The sequence below is a fragment of the Notechis scutatus genome, unplaced genomic scaffold (assembly GCF_049901735.1).
Source record: "Notechis scutatus isolate UNSWTSFEM ecotype Mainland unplaced genomic scaffold, rNotScu1.2 NSCUSCF104, whole genome shotgun sequence".
Lineage (NCBI taxonomy): Eukaryota > Metazoa > Chordata > Lepidosauria > Squamata > Elapidae > Notechis > Notechis scutatus.
In genome coordinates this window covers 1-5,713 of record NW_028263137.1, presented here as the reverse complement: position 1 = coordinate 5,713, position 5,713 = coordinate 1, and the positions used below count along the sequence as shown (strand labels likewise).

The window sequence follows — 5,713 nt, the reverse complement described above, 5'->3', positions numbered from 1 at the left end:
ATTGTCAATTCGAGCTTTCCACCCCTTTGCCTTATACACTCCCCCAATTTATTCCCTTTAAATCATTATAAAGTTTTACCATAGTATAGTCATTTTTTAATTATCACATTCTACATTAATAACAATCTTAACTACTACATATCACACATGTATTTATGTGTGTGTGTGTGTGTGTGTCAGATTCCGCATGGTATTTTTTTTCTCAATTACATTCTGAATCATCTATTTCAAAAATATTTATTCAATTAATTTTAGAAACTGATAATAGTCTTTCCATTACAATTCTCATCTCATTTTAACTTTATTCACTGCCTTATTAAATATAAATTAATATTCTTACAGTAAATTCCCATTTCCATATCTATTTCAATTAAATCTATGTCTGGTTTAACAATAATCCTTAAAAGAAAAATATCAGTTCCATTCTTTTCCATTTTTAAATCTATGTTCTTATATATCACGACACGTTACCTTGCAGAATCCCCCTTCCTGTTCTTCTTCTACCCATTGTCTCTCATTCTCCTGACTGTATAATTTTTTTCATTGTTGTTTGCTTTCTACTTCCCATCATTTTCTGGTCCTTTCTCTTAATTCCCCTTTCTTCCTTTATAATTTCTCTCCATTTCTTATTCCAATTATTTATTTTATCCCCCTCCCTCTCTTGATTTCTCCTCTGTAATTCCCTCTTCTGCTGTTTCCTTTTCCTTTGTTTAATTTTCCAAACAATTCCCCCTTTAATTATCACATCAAACCTCACATTTTTAACTTTAATTCTTTTTTTCTTTTTTTATTGTTGTTCCACTTGTTCTTTAGGGCTGGTTTCCTCTTTATTTCACTCCTCCCCCTCTGTTTCTCTTTGTTCTTGTTTAATCTGCATTACAATTTCTAATTTTTGTAGTATAATGCTGTACATTTCCAAGCTTTCTTTCATCATTTCCTTCCTATTTTGTTGTTCCAATTTTATTTCCACACACATTTCTCCCATTTTGTACACTACTCCTTCTTTTATTTTCCTTTTGTTTAATATTTATGTCCAATCCAATTGTCTAGTAGTTTATTGCAACCAGCGTCCCTTATATTAAATTTCAACAGTCAGTGTCCATAAATCTTTGTTTCCAGCTTCCTTCTGTTGATTTCTTTTCCAACTTTTTCACCAAATAATCCCAGGGCAATTTCTTCATGTATCTTTTTTCCCTTGTAATATTCTAGTATTTCACTTTTCAGGGTTTTTATTTTATTATAATGGAATTCCTTTTGTTTCCTTTCAAATTCCAATTTTAAAAAGACCAAGCACTTTTCAAAGAGTCACTGAAATTTTCCCTTTGCCATTAAGTGGCGGGCTCAGTTCTGTTTCCACGTTCCACCCTTTCTTTTCCCTTTTCCCCTTTTTAAACTTTCATTAATTTCATTAATTCCAGTTATTAGCTATTCTTTCTTTTTAACACGTTCAACTTCAGCATTTAATTATGCCTATTTAGTGCCAAAATCCAAATAGTTCCCCTGCCTCTTTTTCCGATGTAGAGGCCAGGCAAGTCCTGGGAAGAGGGAAGCCCAAGTCCCATGTTCCACTGCCACTTTTTTTTCATACATGGGGCACTCAGGGGAAAGCAAAGCCCAGATCCATAGAGAGGGCTAGGAAAGAGGAAGGGATTTGAGGGAGGCCCCCATTTCTGGGAAGAGACTAACCTGGTTTATGAGTCCCTGGTTGAATGCTGGGGGACGCAGCCCCGGGTTTCTCCAGCCTCACTTGGGCTCCGTGTCTTTCCAGGAGAGGCTCCTGTCAGGAAGAAGCCATGCAGGGCCGGGTCTTCAGAGGGGTATCTGGGGTTACCTGGGAGGGAGAGTGGGAGAGGGAGGGAGGGAGACACAGAGAAAGAAACAAAATAGATTGAGCAACCTGTGAGTTAGCCAAGTCTTGGTGCAGGGCTTTAACTCCTCACCTCAGGGGAAAAGGTAGACATGCATTTTCCAAACTTGGAACTTGAAGATGAAGGGACTTTAATTCCCAGAATTCCCTGCCCAGCATGATGAAGTCCATGCATTATTGGGTGGGGAACTCTGGGAGTTGAAGTCCATTCCTCTTCAAGTTTGAAAAACACTCATGCAGACCAACCTCTCTCTCCACGCGTTGCCTCCATTTTGAGAAACAACAGAGACCCCTGAAGAGACCCTCAGTCAATGGCCGGCTTGCAGAATGCAGAAAACGTGGTTTCTTATGGCCATCAGAAGTGAAACAGGCCACCGTGAATTGGACTGACCCTAAATATCCCCTAAAGACCCGGATCCTGGTTTGGGAGCCATCCCAGCTGGTTCTGAGGCTGCCCTGGAGCCAAGCCTGGGACGCCCTGTGAATCTGGCCCCTTCCTGGCCCTTCAGGCTCAGGCAGAGTCGCCCAAGCTCCCCGGATCCTGAGTGAGGCTCTCCGGATGCAAACCTCCTCCTCCTCCTCCTCCTCCTCCTCATCCTCCTCCTCCTGCTCCGTGGCCGCTGCTCTCTGGCTGGGACCCCTGAGCCCCCTGGCTCCTCCCTGGAGGACGGAAGAGCCTCCGCTGGGCCTCCCTTTGGGGCCTCTGCTAAGGCCACGGCTGGGGCTGAGGACGATGGAGGCTAGAGTCCAGGCCTTTGGGAGGCCCGCATGGGTACCCACTCGATCCGGGCAGGACAGACATCCACCCGGAGGACCTGGAAAAACCCCTGGGAAGCAGCCCCTCCCTCCTTCCTTCCTCCCAACGCCTGGCAGGAGGGAGAGAGAGAGAGAGGAAGCCGACCCAGAGAGGGTCACAGCCACGTTCTCCCTTTTTTCTCGGTCTTGGGATTCGCCCCCAGCCTTTCTACCCTGGGGGCAGCAGCCCCAGTATCCTCAGGCCTGGCCTCACTGGGAATACTGGAAACCAGCATCCAGAACCATGTCTGTGGCTCCAAGCAGGAGAAAGAGCATCAAAGTCACCAGTTGATCCTCTGAACACCCAAATCTCTATCCAGGTTTGTCCAGACATTGGGGGGGAGATCACTGACACCCCCTCCACCCCTAAAGCTGCCTCTCTGTCCCATTCCCATTGTCCCAACTTTTTTCCTGAATGCCAAACTCTGATCCGGTTCACACATTCCGCCAACCCCGTTCGCTCAGCCTTAGTTTACTCCAAGTGTTGCAGCTGCTGAAAACCCCAAGGAGCCAGAAACGGATCCTAGGAAAAGCTCCCCATCCTGTGTGCAGACAGGCTGAGTTGACCCTCCCACTAGGTGAGTCCACACAACGCCCTTAACCCAGGTTGATGGAAGAGAACTGCAATGTCGGCAATAGGTGCCAGGCCAAAACACATAAACCAGATGGTGGCATGCCGTGACGACGATCATAACATCCCTTTCAGCCAATCCTAAGGAGGGCCCCTCCCTCAGAGGCGGGCTTTCTGACAGCACCTCAGCTGCCCAGACCAGATTGGGGGGGCTCCCCCTGCCTCCTTCTCCCCCAGCCCTCCTCCCTCCCTGCCCTCACTAGGGAGGGGGCGGACCCCCTGCATACCCTCCCCCCGGCCCTGCAGGACCCCTCCATGCCCCCTCCTCACAGCAAAGCCCCCTGCCAAACCCTCCCTGAATCCAGCCCTTTTGACCGGCAAGGAGGAAGCCAGGCCCAGAGAGGCCCCTCAGCCTCGGCCAGATGGGTGGGAAGGTGATCCGGAAGCCCCCAGGGGAGGCCGGCCCAGAGATCTTGGCCAGGCTGCTCAGAAGCCGTTGCCATTGCCTCTTTCCCAGGACTCCGAGAGAGCGGCTGGCCCAGAGCCTCCTAGCTGGCTTGGCTCCCCAGGCAGGACTGGAACTCAGCGCCCCCTCCCCGGATTGAAGCCCCACTCACCCAACCGACACCAGTAGCATCCATACAACCCTCCGAACCCGGTCTCTTCCCCAGTGGCCACATTCACACATGCACCTCTTAACCATGGTTTCTTTCCTGAGGTTGAACCTGTTGGCCAAGAAGTCAGTGGATGATGGAGACTCGGAAGGAGATGAATTCCTGGGAGAGAAGTTGAACAAGTGGAGATACATAAGCAGGCCTCGACTTACAACCATTCATTTAGTGACCGATTCAAGTTACAATTGCACTGAGAAATGGGACTTAGGACCATTTTTCACAGTTAATGACCTTTCCAGCATCAAATGCAGAGATCAGAATTCAGGTGCTTGGCCACAGTTTCACGTTTATGACCAATATGGCTGCGTCCCAAGTCACGTGGTCCCATTTTGCGACCTTCTGACAAGCAAAGTCAGATTCACCTAACAACCGGGTTCTTAACTTATTAACCGCAATGATTTACTTAATGACTGTGGCAGGAAAGGTCATAAAAAGGGCCAAAACTCACTTGGCAGATGTCTCCCTTAACGACAGAAATGTTGGGCTGATTTGTGGTCATAAGTCAAGGACTCCCTCTGCTGGGTACCCTTTTCCTCTGGCGAGGACCCCGTTCACACAACACGCTTGACCAGACTGGGGTCCTCGAAGCCCCCCAAAGAGAAGCCAGAGGTCCACATGGAGCCTCCTCAGGGCCTGTGAGAAACCCTGGATGACCATAGCCCCCCTCCTCCCCTCCTCTGTGGTCTCCCTGGGACAAACCCAGAAGTTGGGGTGGGCTCATTCCTGATCCAGGAGGGGCTTCCTCCCCTCTGGGCCTCACCCAGCTTCGGTCAGACATGGCTGGGAACCTCCTGAAGGAGAAGAGAGTCTCATCGCACATCAACCTGGCCCTGAAAAGCCACAACTTGAACCCGGAGCCACCCAGGATCTGGTTTGCAGGCCCTGAGAGGAGAATCTGAGGGAGGTTCAGGGGAGAACTTCCAAGCGGTGGACCTGGGATACGGGCCTTCCTCTGCTCCTCCCTGCCAGGGTGGGCCTGCCTGTCCCTTCAGTTCCCCTCCACACTCAGCCCCCACAGTGCCCCCATAATTAGGCAGTATCTTTTGGGCGATGGAAGCCCGAGGCCACTTCTACAGGCCGATCAAAGTGGCTGGTCACTGCCCTTGGGGAGCTTCCATTGCCCGAAAGACATTGCCTAATGGCGAGAGGACACGGGCAGCCATGACTCGCCCCAAAGCGGCTGGGGACTCTGCCTTCAGGGAGCTTTCGTCGGTCGAGAGAAATGGCCTCGTGGATAGGTACATGCGTATGGAACTCTCTAGGTGGGGAGGAAATTAACCCCCGAAAAGACGGACTAGCCGTTTTTGGGGGTCAAATAAGATAAGGCCCAGCCTTATTTTGTGAGAAACATGGTAGATAGATGATAGATAGATAGATAGATAGATAGATAGATGATAGATAGATAGATAGATAGATAGATAGATAGATAGATAGATAGATAGATGATAGATAGATAGATAGATAGATAGATAGATAGATAGAAAAGAGAAAAGAAAGAAAGAAAGAAAGAAAGAAAGAAAGAAAGAAAGAAAGAAAGAAAGAAAGAAAGAAAGAAAGAAAGAAAGAAAGAAAGAAAGAAAGAAAAAGAAAGAAAGAAAGAAAGAAAGAAAGAAAGAAAGAAAGAAAGAAAGAAAGATAGGGATGGATAGATCGCACCTGCAGAACTTACAGTCCATTCTTTATTTAAAAAAATAAGAAAAATCAATATATAAAGAATCTTGGTGTATTATAGGAACATGGTAAGATAACACAGGAATGACAAGAAAATAAAAATAAAAAATTCCATCCATTCTATATTTTCTCCCC

General features: G+C 47.5%; 1 long non-coding RNA gene across 1 annotated transcript; it reads right to left on the bottom strand.

The window, feature by feature from the left end:
• Positions 1-651: 651 nt before the first annotated feature.
• On the bottom strand, positions 652-1,635 carry LOC148128609 (uncharacterized). Its single transcript, XR_015746233.1, has 2 exons — positions 1,395-1,635; positions 652-773 (listed from the first exon to the last, which is right to left on the bottom strand). It is a non-coding gene; the product is annotated as an uncharacterized LOC148128609 (long non-coding RNA).
• Positions 1,636-5,713: the final 4,078 nt, after the last annotated feature.